Raw genomic sequence first — 18,336 nt, 5'->3', positions numbered from 1 at the left:
GAGAATGCGTAATTAGGAGCCTCATAGCTTTTACTTCTCGCCAAATATCATTAGAATAATCAAAAGCAAGTAAGATTAGACGGACGGACGAACACGAGTAGGAGAGCAGATTATATACCAATTCTTCGTAGGAAAACCTCAAGGAAAAAGACAACTAGGGAGACGTAAACGTAGATATGAGGATAATATTAAAATTAATGTTGAAGGATTAGAACGGGAGTGCGTGGAGTGGATATTCCAGCTAGAGATAGGGACCAGTGGCGTGTTATTGCGAACACGGCAATTAACCTTCGAGTTTCGTAAAATATGGGGAATTTCTTGAGTCGTTGAGCAACTGTCGGCTTCTCAAGAAAGACTCATTTCCATGGAGTTAGTGCATGTATGAAGCTGATAACTGTAACAATTTGCCGTTGAATTTTAACGGATTCTGTGACTGGTGTGCAGTCTTGTGGGGGACTGGTCGTGTGGCAACTATTTCTAAATAGCCGAAAGGGGAGAAGTAGAGCAAAGTGGTAGCTAATTGATGTGTGTGACAGGTCATGAAGTTCCGTTCAAGTGAACTGGCTGCTCTGTTCGTCTCGCTGCAGTAACGCGTTCTGACGACCAATTCTCTGCTCCTGGAAAATCCTGCGCCAATATTTGCTTCTGCTCATGCGGTGTGGTCAAGATTCCTTATTAAAATAAATAGCACTGAAACGATTTAATTCGTAATTGTTGAAGTTTAGGTACGCACAGCGGTGACTCTGAAGAGTAATTCGGAGAAAGTCCGACGTTTCGGAAGAAAATCCCGTGTCCATCTTCAGGCTCGAAGAGTAAGACAAACAAGATACTAGCAGTATCAGGAGGCAGCTGCTTCAACTGGTATCTGGGTCATTTTTCGACCCCGAAACTCAAGGCAATATTCATAGGTTTCCTCCGAGCTGCCTCCAACCTACGTAGCGTTTCCAACCCCAAGACCACGCTCTTTCGAATTCGTAATAATTTTATGAAAATTGTATTCTTCTTGAGCAGTGTTCTACAAATATTATTCACTAGCTATGTCGGTTAGTCGGCCGGTCGGTCGTTCGGTCGGGTAAATTACTTCTGATCCTCGCCAGCACAGTAATAAGTGGGTTCGAGTCCCGCGGAACTCATGACCAAAATTTTCCCTCTCATGACTCTGGGAGGCCGGTGACAGGTTGTATATCATTGTCCACTTATGGCTGTGCCCAGCATAGGGTTTAATACTTAAAATGACAATAGTAACTATACGTACCACTTATTTTAACATGAAAACCTCTGCATTCTGCCCACACAGTGTATTTATGTGTTCCGTATGGTTCTCACAATAAACAGCGATTATCTCCCTAAACAGCATTAACCGGTTGAGCTTTGTAGCGGAGACGTAATGTGTTTCCTGTGAGGTACGGACTGTATCCGTATATATTACTCAAATTAATTTCGGTGATGCCTCGTGTCAGTTGTACTAACTATCGCAGCTAAACTGCAGCCCACACAGCTTATGATTCTGACAATAAACAATGATTATTTCCCTAAACAGCGATAATTCCCGTAAACAGCATTAACTGGTTTATTTTTATCAGGTCCTGCTGTTAAGACTGTAATTTTATGACATGTGTAGCTGTGTACCAGAGTTCCGATGGAATAGGCTACCTCGCTCTTCAACCCTGAAGATGGAGGCAGTTCCTCCCAAATATTTGTACCCACATACAAAAAAATATTCATAGTAAGAAAGTGAAATGTAATAATGTGCAGTGTGTTTTCTTGAGGGAGGTAATGAATATGTCGTCCAAGTGAACCTCAGTACTGGGTCAGTTTCATTCAGTATACAGAAATCTGCATAGTGGGGCCATGTTAATGCAAATCCGAGTTTTGAAGTAGGGGCCCTGGGGGGCACAGATTCTCTCAAAGTACTTCTGACGGCAAAGTTCTGATGTATGTTTACTCGATCTCAGGCATCTGTTTACTTTCTCTGAACGAATATTCTAGCAAGCACATTTCTGGTCTTGCTGCTGGCGGTTCGTGCAATGTCGCATCCGTATCAGAGACGCCGGCTTCGAGGTGCTATTTTTAAATGTCTTCGGTGTCCTCAGGTTTAAATATAATCTCTTAAATGTTTTGAATTTTAACAGAAATGGAAGAGTACTGCCTTTCGGGGATGTGACACCATGTAGATGAGTAGAATTTCTGTGACGATTCAGAAGAACCTATTGCTTCCATTTTCAAGGTTATAAATTAAGCCCACGAATGATATCGTTCTTAACTCAACATATGTCTGTGTCACTGTTTTGTGATTTACTAAGTAACATCGATTTCCCTTGGTAATTTTAACAACATAATTAAATAAAAGGCAAAGGTATAATTCCCCCTCTGCTTGGCTAATTAAGCACTCAGCCATGAAGATGTATGAGGGAATGGTTATATAGGTTCATGTTTTCATGAATTCGACATTAGTTGGAAGTGAATGGTCAGTTTCACGCCCCGGCCACTATATCCCCGGGGAAAGGGTCCCCGGTACCCATTGGATAGGAGGCTGGGTGAGCCCCATAACCAGTCTGGAAGCTGCGTAGAAAAGAAAATTCTTGACCCTACCGAGACTCGAACTCGTCCAGCCCGTAGCCAGTCGCTATACCGACTTCACTATCCCACTCTTTACAGCATCATTAAATAACCAACTTAAAGATATGCTAATCTTTATAAGGATAATTTTTTGGTACGCCTGCCCCATTTGACCAACTCCAGCTCCAACGCTTCGTTTAGTAAGTCAGAGAACTTTGATGTCAACACAGACGGGCTGCGTGGAGCTCAACTCCCACGTATTTACTTAAACCTGAGTCTGAACCCCTGCCTCTGTAGTACACGATAACCTTAATACATCATTTACAGAAAATTATTCAGCACACTTTAATTCCCAGAAGCCTCTAGATTCGAACTAGGGCCGTTACATGACGNATATATATATATATATATATATATAGATAATATAATTCCATGTTTAGAAGACCTCAGATTCAAACTCAGCCCACTTAAATATTTCCCATTGCGAAAAAAAAATGGTAAATTTATCCCTGTGCCTTAGTAGTTAAGCACTGTGCCATCAAGACATACATGGGCGTGGAGGTGTAGCTCCATCATTCTTGCCCTCTGCACTAGATGGATTTGAGGGGTCAGATTCACTCCCTGGCTGCTTTACCCTCGGGGGAAAAGTCGTCTTTACTCATTGGGAAAGAGATTGGATGGGCCCCAGAGGAGAAGAATCTTATCCCTGAGGTGATCGAATCCCGTCCCTCCAGTCCGTAGTCCGTAGTCCGCCGCTATACCGACTAATCTATCGAAGCACCTACGGTTTGTGTAATATGGCATTCGGTAATCCTGATAAGTTTGGAATAATCAGAATCCGCATTTGACTTTCTGATAAATACCGATGTAAACTGCTTCGTTTTAGATCATGGAGTGGGGATGGGGCGATCGTAATGTTGCATCGAGGCTTGTCATTGGTTGAATTATGTTCGCGCTTGTCACTTGTTTCTGCGTAATAAAGCAGTGGCGGACTGTCCGTCAGACCAGCCCCAACACAGTCACTCCATAAACTGAACCATGTAACAGCGAAACATTTAGCGAACGGGTTTTGTGCTAATTACAACGGCACAAATTTGCAGAACAGAATTATTGTTTGTGCGTCGTTGAACACTGCTGAGCCTATACGTGAAGCCATGAAGGCGTATAGAGGACGTGAAGGTGAAACGTCCCACATTCTAGACCGCGGCAAAAATGTTGGGCTGAGTGACCAGTTTTACGTTTCGGTAGCCTTACTTGCAGTGAAGTTTCTCTTTATCCCATTATTTAATGATGTTCTGTTTTGTTCCAGATCTAGTAATTTGCCATCTTCGCAGGATACGTAGTATAGGATGGCAGCGCGTTTGTGAATTGTGTATTTGCAAGGATATGGAATTGCCGTGGCCTATTTTAAGTTATTTACACCCCTACTCAAATTGAGGGACAAAGGAACGTCACGAAACACGCGATCAAGATCTGGCAACCAAGACTGAAACCAGGTGCTTCAAGGTTATGAACCAAGATGGCTGAACACTACGCCGTGACATTCGGTACAGTGAACAGAAACATCTTGTTCCCTCGGCAGGGCTTGAACCCCGGAAGTACTGGCTCTGTGATGCAAAACACAGTTTTCTCAACTGGCAAGTGGACAGAGGTCTCTGGTGAAAACATCTTCCCTGAGGTCTGTTATCCTGACAGGACTTGTTTCCTCATTCTTGTGAGTTTCTCCAGGGAAGTACTGGAATAGTGCCACAGAATAAACCACAACCACTTCCACGTCTCTCATACTAATCATTCAGGACCATAGTGGCTTTCTGCGCTTCAGTGCCTACGCATTTATTATGTCAATATGACAATGCTACTTCTGTTGAGACCGGATACATCTGTGAGATTGAAGAATGAAGTCTTCTTGGATGTGGCGCCGTGTAGATATTGTGTAAGCCGAAGTTCCTCCGAAACGTCGGTTTACACAATATCTACACGGCGTGACATCCAAGAAGACGGCATTCTTCATAGTCACCGCCGTGAAAACCTCAACTCTTACACCTGAGGGATAAGCGGCCTCCGTAGTCTAGGGGTAACGTTCCCACCTCGTGTCTCAAGGTACGCGGGTTCAAACCCGGCGGAGGTCGTGGAATTTTTAAGGGCGGAAAAATTCAGGGAACAAGTCCTCCGGGAGGGACTTTAAGCCGTGGGCTCCGTGTCGTAGCTTTACGGCGCGTAAAAGAACCTCGTGTCTCAAGGGGACTACTGAGCCAAATTCAGGACATTTCCCGCCCAACAGTAGTCTCTAACACCTCTGGTAGATGGGGGAAGCATCGAGATACCGCTGAGCCAGTAGAGGCCGAACTCGCTGGCTGAGTTGGGACTGATGGCACGCACCAGTGCCGGTAGGGAATAGAGACTGGTAGAATATCATAGGGGGACGCACAATGAACCAAAAGTTGGTCTAAGTGCATGGGGAAACCCACCCTCTCCAATACAATACAATATACCTGGGGGATGGATTCCCAGCGGAGCAGAAATATTCTTTCCACTTTCACACCTGATCTGGAACCTCTGAATGGGTAATGCAATTTGTTTCCAGATGCTCAGTCCCTCGCTTCGAGCGAGACAATAGGCTTCGTAACCCAACAGTAATTATGTTAATCAGATTTTAAAATCTGGAGCAGATGGGACTAGCCCAGAAATATAGGGATTCTTCTAGCGTTCCATCGTCCGACTTGATATTTGAATGTAATACGTTTCTTACGATCCCCCACTAGAGCACTAGTGCAGTACCGATAAGATTGACATCACTGACATCTAGTGGATGAATTTAATTGCCACCTTATTCACGTGTCTTCTTAGCCAATGAGAACATAGAGTCGTTTGCAAAGCGGTGTGTGAGGGATGTAAATGTGCGAGTCCGTGAGTTTCAGTGTCATGTTCATATTTTTGTGTGTGAGAACAGCGTCCAGTACTGTGAGTTGTATCAGAAGATTTGAGAGTATATGTGGCTTCATGTTAAGGTAATTGGAGACTAAAAGCCTGCAGAAGCAACGTTGTTTTGCTCTGCTAGTTGAACAGTGAGCCTTAGTAACATGGATACATTTCGTCACGATAAGGAAATGTTCGTTACAGAGCTCAGAACCCTTAAGTGCTGACGTCATAATTCGTACGTAAATTGAATATTAAAAGACTTAGAACTGCATGGTTATGAATTATAATCTGTGTGACAGCGCGAGGGGCTAGTTGCAATGTTCATAGCCATTTTTTGGCCCCCTTTTCTTATAGTGGGACAAGAAATGTAAATATCTGAACAATGTAAAAGCAACAGCACATTCTAAAGAGCACAGGTATTTACTTGTAAGATTTTACGCATCAATCGAATCTGCCTGCTGTCCAGAACACTAGTAATCCTCATTTAATAGCTCTGATTGTATTCATCGTTGCTTGCAGCCATTTTGCATTTCCTGGCCTTTCGGTGCTAACATGAACATCAAAAGTAATCGACATTAAAGTTTAATATTATTAATTAATAATCATGCTGTTTTGTGAAATTCGTAGTAAATTATTTTCCAAATTTTAGCTAAGATTTTCAGAAAAATTTGGTGCTGGACAGAAAAATTATTTTTCATATTGTAAATAAAAACGAAGTTGCAGCCATATTTGTGTCTGTTTTCACCGATGGTCATATATTTGTGCTTAGCCATTTGTAGCAAGAGTGACATATCGCTCCAAGGATAACCAATGCAGTTCGGTTAGTCAGAGGCGAATTATTATGACAATATCAATTTTTTAATTTAATTTCGTGTTCTGATATAAAAAGGAAACGTTATTCTGTTAGCATTAAGATGAATGAAAGTATGCAAGCAAATAGTTCATACTCATCATTACTCACGCTGAGGGCTTGCATTGGGAAGCTCTCAGATCGAATCCCAGCTAGGTGCCACGCGTATTTACTGATGTTTTCATGTTTTAATTCAGTTGTTCCAGGCACGGCTGTTCACGACCGTTTCCTTCCACATTCTCACCAGTTAGTCATATCATTTCATTTATGTATTACCAGGTAATAAGTTAATAAGCTCCAGTCCACTCTAGAAACTTGCAGTACAATTTTCTTTTACAAAACATTTTTGATGCATATTTAAACAAAAACGAATATTTCTGGATGACGTTATTATGGCAGTAATTCTAAAAGCTATTATAATTCACAAATACAGTATTATAAGTATTTTCACTGGAATAAGAATATTACATACAGACATGCCGGTCACAGTAGCCGAACGGTCTGAGGCATGAACTGTCTTCCCTCGCTCGGACGCTGGGATCGGGGGGTTCGAATCTCACTCAGGGCGTGGATGTTTGGTGTGTGTATGTGTTTATGCTGTGCTTATGTTGTCCTGTGACTAGGTAGAGGCCTTGCGACGAGCTGATCACTCGTCCGAGGACTCCTACAGTCTGTATAAATAGTCATGAAACTGAAAGAAGGGAACTGGACCAACGGGTCTGTAGAGCCAATGAAGAAAAGAAAAAGAAAGAACATACAGACATACCTAGAAAAATCGCTTTATAAATGCATTAACAGTAAAGCTTTTAGTTCGATACGTTTTTGTTTCCGTTTCGACAGGTTAGCGAGAATGACAGGAAGCATAATCATTTTGTGTGACAATTACTGCAACGCCGTAAAGCCGTGGTGATAATGGAGATGAATACAAGCGATCTTCAACAGTAAGACAATGGATACCGAAGTTACCAATAACTGAAACAAATTTGGATTAATTAATTTACTATATTTCTATCGTTATTCGCTTGTCAGTTGTAGCATTCTGTGTTACATTAAACGCTTTTTGGATTTTACGATTATCCTGACAGAATTTTCGTGCAAGTCCTTCTGGGATATTACCTTTAACCGGCCACAACAGGCTCCTTCCTCCATCATTTCAAATGGGCGTACATAATTATTGTCATCATGCATTATTGTCCTGCCCAGAATGAGCCCTGTTGTGGGCACTCCAAGACAATTCCCCAGTTTCTGTGGTCATGAGAGTCTTCTTGATCCTGCAGGTTGGTATCTTCAGTGCTTTGCGGGTTGCTTCCAGGTTTATCCTGATGTGTTATGTGAAGTGTTGCTGTCAACATTGCCTCTTCTGTTGGTAACTGGTGGTAACTTGCAGGGTGCCTCTCCGCCTCAAGAAACACATTTCAGCTTAAATTAATCTTCTGTCATTTATCCTCCAGATGGAGTTTTTCCGTTTGCGTAGAATTCTGTAGGTAAAAAAGGTGAAGTTGTCCTTGTAATTATTTAATTAAGCACTATGCCACGAGTGAAGATTTTGTGCCCTCCACTCGTGCTGTATGACTCCCCCACAGTTAAAATTGGAAAAAAGAATTCTTTCAAAATTTACATTTACAGCAAGAACTTCAAAATAAATATTTCTGTAAATATGATATTAGTAAAGTAAAAAAAAAAGTGAAAGTGAAGCTATCCCTGTACCAGGCCGTGAAGGCCCATAGGGTTGTGAGACGTTGAGGGTCCCACATTATCAAGACAGTCGGCCCAAAGATGGCGGTAAGGTTGTCAGCCTTACGCGCTGGCCGCGCTTTAATCCCAAGGAAAATTATTTAATTAATGATATTTCTTTATTGCTAGTGGGGTGGGAATAAGTCGCTTGTACTGCGGCCACTTCTGGCCTATTGTATCAGCCCCAGATGATAGGTGAGGGTGATTGTGGAGCAGTTGGTGGAATGAAGTTTGGCATGAGAAAAACTGCCCCAGCACCACTTTGCCCACCACAAATCCCACTTGACCAGACCCGGGATGGAACCCGGGCCGCCGCGGTGGGAAGCTAGCGACTAACCGCTTGAGCTATGGCGCGGCCATTAATTAATGATATTAGTAACGTTCAAAATATGCTCACGATTCTTAGTTCTCTGGATTGGCCTCAGGTAGCACTACCAGCATAACAGTATAATTAAAAAATATTTAATTACCTGAAGGAAGCATCTTTTCCTTCGCGCGCTTTCAGGTTATATACGAAATCTGGCAATAATAAAAATGACGTCACTTATTAAACAGAATGACGTCCGTGTTTGAAGTAGAAATTATCGTTTGTCAGTTTCCACATATGATCATATAAATTGCCAATCTATCTGACTAACACGCTAACAACTAACACTTCTGTAGACTTCTTAATTTTCCAATTCTGTGCCTCCCTCTTTCCATCTGCATGACCGGAAAATGCTAATGTTTCGCTATTTGTACGCTCATATGTGCCCACTGCCATGTGGTAGTTTGCATTCAGAAGAAAACAACTTGGTCGCTGCACTTCTCGACAGCGCTGGATATACTCAGATGTTTCGACTATATGTACTGATTCTTAATCACGAGTGAAGAAGAATGCCTCAGATTGCGGCGCGTGTTTGGCTGGAGACACAGCCGCGCCTTGCAAATCGTATGATCAGCATAACGTGACACCATCGCTGATCTCCAGGGCTGCTTACTGCAGCTAGAGCTGTACATGTCACAATTGCTGCCCGGAACGTTTTCTGAGCTCATTGTCACAAGTCATTTCAAGCGGTAGCCATTATTCACAAAACGGGTCCAAGTCTGTTTCAAGACTTAATATTATAAAATCGAATTTACACTAAAAATTTGTATGGTAACATGGCGTCGATGTTGTCATGTGTGACTCACAGACGAACAAAACGTCCCATCGGGCATTCTGTGTTATGTTGAGGTGTATCGTGATTATCTTCTGCAGTAATTAACAAAATAACATTACACCTATTGTCTGTGGACATGGCCTGCCTATAAAGCGTTTATCGTATCTTCAGTTTTATCGTGATTTTATTCAGTAGGACACAGACATTTATTAGAATATCAGTTTACAGATTCACCCTATGCGGCATATTCACTGCCGCCATTCGGTTTCATTGGCTCTAGTCTCACGGGACAGTACCTCCGGACAGTTCCTGGGAACCATTTTCCTTTAGCTCCATCATCATCATCATCATCGTCGTATTCACAGTTGGTTCCTCTGCCACAAAACCTCTGCAGTTGATGCGAAGCGGTGCAATCCGTCCAGTTACATACCGATGTCTGTGTTGCGTACCGGAGTGCTCACCCTCGTCACCACGTTCCTAGCCAGGCGGTTCCAGTTCATAGCTCCGCTTTCCGTTTGTCTGAGATAGGTTTGCCGTTACTCTCGACCCCAAATCCAGAGTGAGGTTATGTGCATCCATTCTCCCATGCTACTAAACTCTGGCTAGAACTTTACATCAGAATTTGTTAACTGGCGTCTTGACAGCCTTACTTTGTTACTTTGGCCTGAGCGTAGACGGGTTTGCTTTCACTCTGTTGTACTGTGTACAGCTTTAGAGTTTAGAAATTACAATGCCGTAAAATTTGTTCGCATACCGAACAGGCCCATTGGTTCACCTAACATTCGGACATAACCTTCAGAGTTAAGAGTATCTTCGAATGACACGAACCCATCCTGTCGAGTAATTTTGAAATTATCTCTGTAGCAGGCGGTAGGTACTGCGCGGTTCGCGAGTTTCGTTTAATGAGAGTTAGAATATTGAAAAATTCTATCTTCTGGGATATATCATCTAGTAGTCCGTTTGAAAACAGTGGCGTTTCGGAGGAATATGCCGCCTCATTCTTCAAGGTCGAGGAATGAGCCAAATATTGAACCAGGTTGAAACAGGCATCAAGCACAACTTTTAATTATGAAAATTAAAATTTCTATACATCAGCTGGAAGCGTGTGTGTTAACGTATTGTTAAAGAAGTGGAATATCTGATCTGTGTATTTGGGTGACATGAACCGTACTATTTACACATTCTGTCAAATATCGTGTGTTTGTGTGATACTTCGAATTGTGTGTGGATATTTTCAAGTCGACGTGGACAAATTGCTATGCCATGAACTGTTGTATCAGGTATCAATAAATCATCCGGACTTCAAGTATTTTGTGTCGTCACATGTCAGACCACATTTTTAAGCAAACAGAGATGTATGTGTTGCAATCATCAACACATTAACAGTTTATGCAGTCGTATTCCACAGATTATGCTCCTTGCAATCTCACTTAATTCTGTGCCTCCATCAAACCGCCATGTTAATTGCATGCCATGCTCGCTGTGTAAGTGCGCATGCGTGTGCAGAGTTACGGATGTTACGGCGCCGTGCTCATCCGTTGTTGTTCGTGGTAGAAGTCTCCAAGGGGAGACCGAGTATCCGTTTGCAAGAATCTGCCGGTAATTTGTGCTGTGTCATTGCAACGGCCCTCTAAGTGTTTCCGATGCAGTGTTGTGCCAGTTTCTTTCACTTTGTCACCGGCTGCAACGTTCCCGTGGAAACAACAGCTTCCATCTGAGGAAGACTTCGAACCAGGGACCACGGCAAGAGGAGCTCCGCCCAAACCGTAACGGTAAGACCATAACAGTGTCGTGCGGAATCTTTAGCGGTTGAGGGCCCATCCGCAGGAGGATGGGCTGGGTACATGCAGCAAATTGGGTACGCCATAGCATCGGTCCGGTCTTATCATGTCAGTTCGGCCCCAGACTGGTCATGGTAGTAATACGTCACCGTGCGAGGCAACTCTGTATTTGCTACGATAGCCGCCATGACTCAGGACTTAGGTCAAGGTCAAGTTGGCAGCCTATGTGGAAATGATGTTGTTTTTTTTTATATTAGTTTATAAGGTATTGTCCTCCCGCCCTCCCCGTTAGGTGTCCATGATATGATTTCTGGTTAGGTGCGAAATTAGGATTTGTTTTCAGTTTAGGAGGCTTCAGTTTTAAGCATTTTTATTTGTGTCTTTTTATTAATACCACAGCGTGTAACCTGACAGGGTTCGGTAGCCACGACAATGAAATCAGTGCGAGAAGGAGAGAGATAGAAAGAATTATAACAGCCTCTCCTTGTGGATAACTCGCATTGGAGGGACAGAAAACAAATCTTATTTTTGTTTTGACCCTTCTTTTATGTCAGTACTGAAAGTCAGATGACTGAATCTATATTTCAAATAGACATTGATATTTATAAAGTGACCTTTCATGTTTGTTTTTGTGTACTGTGTTGTGAATTCAATTTGTAAAGAGTTAAAATGGGGAAACGCATAAGGTGGGTGAATAAAATTCATTTCAGCTTCAGTATTAAAGAAGACACCGAATTTCATCGTGAAGAAACGCATCAGGCTAGTCAATAATACAAAGAAATCAAGTCTTGTACGTTGTTGCTTATCGACAAACAAACGAGGATTTGCCACATTTACATTTCAGATATCAATAACAAAAAGCTCTGGGAAGAATGAATTCCTTACTTCTGTTTCTTTGAAATTTCAATATTTCGTTCAAGTAGAAAAAGAATTTTGTATGCGTGAGTAATGAAGTCAATCAAACGATAAAATCTGAGAGGCTGCACATGTTGGTATTACTGATGGGAAGGATTTATGAAGTATGCCGTTGAGATGGTCTCAAGTGACATCAAATTCCATGTAGAGTGATACAGGCGTTCTAGTAATAGTGAAGGCATTACCACAACAATTTTAGAGGTTACAGTGTTTTTATTATTGAGGAGAGAAAGATATTTGCTGTTGAGGTGACTTCAGGTGACATGATATGCAAACCAATTTTCATAAAGATCGAGTTAGGCGTTCAGAAATTATTAGAGGGGATACACATAGGGACACAGATACACACACAAACAGCAAGATGATCTAATTAAGTCTACTTTTATTATTAAACAATAAGGGAAGTAGGTGGAAAATCACAGTTTGCCATCGGAGTTACGAATTTACATTAATGACAACTTAGCTGGAGCAAGTGGAATAGATTCAGATTAATGGCACAGGGTAGTTCTGTCGATAGCTATGCGGAGTTCTTGTTTTAATATTGAATTTTTTTCATGAGCAGAAACGTCGTCGATCTGAGAACCCTGCTTTGGAAAAAGCATCTTTCGAACACCATTTATGTCAGATGCGTTCTCAACAAAAAATGGAGGCAGTGTATTTTTTCGACTACCATTTCAAAGCCTTCGTGTTTTCAGTGTCAGTACGTACAACTGCGGTGGTCAAACGGTGCATTCATTTATCCGTATTTCACGAACGTGGATATTACAACGTAAACCACTTCAAACCAAGAATTGCGCGTTTAAATGCAGATTTATATAACAGAAGACAAAAGAAAACGAACCACACAGGCAAGGTTGGTGTGTTCATTTGGTTGATTATTTCCAATTTGTTTTTGTTGCCGAGATTATGGTAGTTATCCATCGTCCTGTTTTTTTAACACACAAAATTACTGAGACAGAATCCAGTCTCCGAAACGTCGTGTTTTGAATAAAAACAGGACAGTGGATAATGCCCAGAAACACAGTAATTATATTAATATACTGTTGTTACCTATGTGTTTGACTATAGACGGGGTAGGGGTTGGTGAATGGATATATCGACCCCTTGTACACACCACTCGGTACTACAAGTTATTACTGCGCCACCGACCAATCTCGACAAGTCACAAATCACCGCAGGACCCGCTAAGCTTTTTTCAGTCTGCTATGTCTTTACCAGCCGTTCCCTGATGACGGCTTTAAAGATGGAAAATATTCAGCTTCACGCTCTCAGATTCTATCTTCACAGCCTGTGCAGAACTGTCTTAACAACTGACATTGCCCCTTGCTTATATCATTTCGACACGGACAACGTAGAAATACCCCGTTTCCAACAACAACTCTATTGTTGCGTTCGTATTCTTTGCAGCGGGAACGTGTTTACCGAGCCGTTGCTCAGAAACGATCGTTGTTTACAGAGTCACCGCTTAATAACGGCTCTGTATGCTGCAATACCACCCTCACGAACTTTTAGAACTTTTTATGAAATTTATTTTGTTTTGTACTTTGTCCTGTTCATATACTGCGTCTCGTGGCAAGCGGGTGAAACAAAGGGAGGTGTGTGCCCGAATTATAGTCACTGTTACATTAATTTCTACGTCCTCCATCCCCTTTAAACTGTTTTGTTCACTATGTATGTATATTATATTCTGTCTTTAAACTTGTTTCGTGACAACGCCAAACGTCTCCTAATTCCCCGGTGTTCAGTCAGCTCTCGAGGTACGTTGTCTTCCATTGGTTTGTTAATTATAATCCAATCTGGAATTCAGATTTCCTATTCTCCTGCACATATGAACCAAACACGTTTCTATAAACTGTTAGGATTACATTTAAAAGGTGCGTTTGGAACAAACATTATTTTTGTCTCGTCTTTATTTGCAATTAGGGGAATACCCTTTCAAAATTCAACGAGAAGATTTGATAATTTTTCATCTCCAGCTACGGTTTCCACAGATGACACTTCCATCCATCCCGAATGACAATAGTCATAAATATCAACGCCATCTGTTAGACACTGAGGGTACTGCGTCCTTTGCTGCCCAACGTCTCAACTAGATATTACGTATCAGACATTATACTGTATTTTATGGATGAGCATACATGTCATTTAGGATATTTCTCTCAGATGTAATAACTCTAAGATGTATTAAGGCTCATGGGTAATAGTAATTGAACAGAATGATGCAAATGGTAACACTGGATGCATATGGATATATAGATCTATAAGAATATGAAGTTTGCTACTCCGTCGTCGTGTATATCAGCAAGTATTTACGAATATGAGCAGATTATGGCAGCAATCATTGAAGGCAATCTGAATCGGTATTGCGGTGGTCATTGTTGCTGAATAAAGCCTCATGGCTTACCTCTAGAGAATAACATATCCTATTTAGTCAGGTTTAGAATTTTAGGATAATGTATCTGCCTACTCTTCAGCACCGTCTTCTCAGACATCCCCAGTATATGTTCTTTCTTCGCCTTTAGACACCAAGTTTAACATCCATATAAAACTGCAGGAAAAAAATATGCTTCCCTTTGCCTTAATCATTACTGCATTGCGTGTAGGTACCACCTGTTTAACATTAAAATAAAACTCCAAATTCTGCCCACTCAATGTATTTATGTGTTCCGTATGGTTCTCACAATAAACAGCGATTATTTCCTTAAACAGCATTAACCGGTTGGGCTCTGTAGCGGAGACGTAATGTGTTTCCTGTGAGGTACAGACTGAACTCTGCATTCTGCCCACACAGTGTATTTATGTGTTCCATATGGTTCTCACAATAAACAGCGATTAATTCCCTAAACAGCATTAACCGGTTGGGCTCTGTAGAGGAGACGTAATGTGTTTCCTGTGAGGTACGAACTTGATCTTTATATATTCTTTAAACGTGTATCATCCGAAGTATGCAAAAAAACTGTAGAAACACATATGTAAACTTTTAAGATAAAGCAACCGCACAGACAGGGTCTAATGTTAGGGTTCACGTATTTAAGCCGGACTGCTGGCTAGAAGTCAGTTTGTATCCGGAAGGTCCTGAGACCGGCCAGCTCGACCAAGGTTTTCCGTGGTTTTCCTTGGTACTAGAGCAAATGCTGAGTTGGTACCCAAATTCCACGTTGCACTGCATGCCTCACATGCAGCCCTCCCATTGTTAACATAAAAATTTCGCCTTAATATAGCCCTCCCAACGTTAGCAAAAAAAAAATAAAAAAAAATCCCATCATATGCTCTATCTTTACCAGAAGGACAAGCGGGCACTGCCTGGGAACCTTCAAAATCGGAGATATAGTTTCTTACTCCCCCCCCAATGTAGTGTCTCTCACTACCACCCTCACTTCTCTTCTCTCTCTTTTGCACTTCGTCCTTCAGAGAGTTGTTACGACAGAGTCCGGGTCTTGGGCAATTATGAAAGAAGAGAGAAAGAGAGAACTGCAGAGTTTCTTTTTATTCCGACACCAAATTGAAATGAACTTCCATTTACCAATTATTAAGGTAAGGCTTTCAGTACACCTTCCGTATACCTCAATCCCAGACGCCTACTGAAAATTCTCATTGAAGTTTCCGCTTCATTTAAAATGTAAATTTATTCGAATTAATGAGCAAAAACCTCTTTGTTCTTCAGTGGATCAATTGCGGATATAAGGCTGAGACAGAAGTAACTTGCATGTTATGTAGCTCAGCAGAATGAAATGGCTTTGTGCAGTTGTTTCTTGTTAGTTTGTGACTAACATGTTTAACGCTATTCCTCTTATTGGGTTCACGTGATTCGCCGCTCTGTTTCTGACATCCGTGCCACGCACAGTGAGTCCTTTGTACACTGAGCTATGAAGCATGATGGATGAAACATTCGGTAAGTTCAGCGCTTCTATAGTCAAGCCCGGAAAGCTGTAAATGCCGGGTAGGAAGGCGTGGACTAAAATAAACATTGTGATCGTGGCAAAAGTGTATCTCGTGATTTTGATAATTTACACACTTTCACACTTTTATTTTTTATTCTTAATCATGTATTTTCTATTTTAACTATACATTAATCTGAGCCAAAGTTTTATGTTAATATTTAATACGACGCGATGCACCGATCATGGGTTCGAATCTCACTGAGGCATGAATGTCTGTGTGCGTTAATACTGTGTTAGTGTTGTCTTGTTTGCAGGTAGCGGTCTTGCGACGGGCTGATCCCCGTCCAAGAGTCCTACCGTCAGTGTAAAAAGATTACGGAACGCCCCCCCCCAAAAAAAAAAACAGCTGTAGAGCCATTGGTGAATGAATGAAATCCCTGCATTTGACTTGAGGGCCCAGAGAAAGGCCACAAAACCTATTTTCTTTTTGAGAAACTGATAATTGTTACATGAATCAGAATTTCTGATCGTTTTATGGAAATCCAATTTCCAGTGCCATATAAATAGCAATTCGCCAGTAGGTATCTGTCCTGAGCCAGGTGAATCCAGACCGCACTCTCTAAATGGTATTCCTCCAAACTCCATTTTCATTTTATTTTTAACTTGAAATCATGCAGGAAGTGTGGCTTCTTCAGGATTCCGCATTGAAGTTAACAGTAAAATTATATTTTATTTTACTTCGGACCATCAACAATATTATTTTGGTGTTTAATATTTATTAATAGATTACTCGTATATCCCCTACAGGGTTCGACATATATCTGCCATCATCAGGCAGTGACAGTGTTCAGCAGCATTAATGAACTGTGTTGCTATTTATATTAGTGTGTGTCTCTCTCTCCATATCTTCCTATATCAAAGAATAAAAATGGCTGGGCAGCAGTAATGTTTGTGATTAGTGCTCTGGAAGTGCGTGCTTCGAAACTCGACCGGGACACCCACTATCCCGAGTGACGTGTTTCATGGTTTTCCTCATTCCCTACAGGATTATAATTTGAAATAGGTCACAACCACTTCCTTGCACGTCCGTGCCAGTACCATCATACGCTACTCCTCCGTTTGAGCTCAGGTAGTTAGAGCAATTGAAAGCAGCGTAAAATATATCGTAAATAAATAAATAGATGATGCTTGAAAGGGTTAATAACAGCCCGTCAGCTCCCCGCCACTGCTACAGTGCGTGGTGGATGGATACAGGGTTCCTCGCGCAGATGTATCTGCCTGTGATTCAGGAGTGCCGTGTAACGTATGTCCCCGCGGGCTCGTATGTCACCCCACCCCCGACGCCTCACTCCCGCCCCCCGCCGACCGGAGGCCGTTATCTCATGGAATACTCCGGTGTGGGGGAGATCTGAAGGAAGTCATTGTACAGGGATGGTAGAGACGTTCCTCTCTAAGGGGTTGTACTACCCTGTCATATATCGGAGCCAATGGGCTCGTCAGGTGAAGTCACTAGTGCGTTGTGTCCTAGTGTAGTACCCTCGGTCTGCAGTTAGAATAAATAATAATTCAATTCAATTCGTGTTTATTTACGTGCAAACTTAACAGCACAGAGGCCAATTACAAAGCTAGAACGAATAGAGAGAAATACATAAAAATAATTAAAAAACAAAATACAAAAATGATAGTCTATATTAATTACAAAGTGAGCATGAATAAATGTACAGAAACAAACACACACGCAGACAAAGCCACAATGTGAGAATTTGAGTTTCAAATAGAGCAGCATACAATAATTCAATTCAATTCAATTCGTGTTTATTTATGTGCAGACTTAACAGCACAGTGGCCAATTACAAAGTTAGCACGAGTACATAGAAATACACTAAAATTAAAGAGCAAAATACAAAATATGACAGTCTATACAATATCAATAAATTAGTAACAATTCCAAGAAAAGAAAAAAAAAAATAAGTTAACTTTAAGAGGCGAGAAAAATAAAATAAGTACATTTCGAATGGTTATTCCATTATGTGATGAGAAAGGACAATACACATACATACACACATAGAAGTTAATAATAATAATAATAATAACAACCAAATTAATTCTTATTTATTCGTGTGGCAGCTCAACATCCTAATTTAAATCAATTCAATTCATGTTTAATTACGTACAACTTAAGAGCGCAGAGGCCAAGTAAAAGGTTAGCATGAGTACATAGAATTACATAAAAATAATTAAAAAACAAATACAAAATTTGAGAGTCTACATAATAACAATAGATTAATAATAATGCCAAGAAAAGATAAAGTTAACGTTAACAAGAGAGAACAACAAAATAAGACCACATACACAGAAGTAATATTAAGAGTATCATTAACAAATATTATTAACAATTTTAGGTTCAGTGTCATTTACAGAAACTGTTCCGATTGCAAATATGTCGAGATCTTTACCCACCGCTTTGGCAGCATAGGCGCACCTAGCAGAAAGGCAGTGTTTATTAGAGGGACAAACACCAAACAGTGAGAAGTCCGTAAGATTGCTGGGAGGAA

At 41.2% G+C, this 18,336-nt stretch overlaps 2 protein-coding genes across 4 annotated transcripts in view; one reads left to right on the top strand and one right to left on the bottom strand.

The window, feature by feature from the left end:
• Nucleotides 1-18,336, bottom strand: part of LOC117282401 (low-density lipoprotein receptor-related protein 8-like) — a gene marked incomplete at its 3' end in the record, with an annotated part of 110,258 nt that overhangs the window by 39,919 nt on the left and 52,003 nt on the right. The window lies entirely within an intron of this gene.
• LOC111865336 overlaps nt 5,452-18,336 on the top strand; it is a 385,756-nt gene continuing 372,871 nt past the window's right edge. For 2 of the 3 annotated variants that reach the window (XM_023853275.2, XM_023853256.2), the window contains exon 1: nt 5,452-5,567. The gene's annotated coding sequence lies outside the window, so the exon portion shown is untranslated. Of the gene's footprint in view, nt 5,568-10,597; nt 10,977-18,336 lie in introns of those variants that run through there. The other variant, XM_023853266.2, reaches the window with a different exon arrangement.

The sequence above is a fragment of the Cryptotermes secundus genome, unplaced genomic scaffold (assembly GCF_002891405.2).
Source record: "Cryptotermes secundus unplaced genomic scaffold, Csec_1.0 scaffold853, whole genome shotgun sequence".
NCBI lineage: Eukaryota > Metazoa > Arthropoda > Insecta > Blattodea > Kalotermitidae > Cryptotermes > Cryptotermes secundus.
Note: the sequence above shows the minus strand (reverse complement) of the source record. Positions and strands in the feature narration are given on the sequence as shown.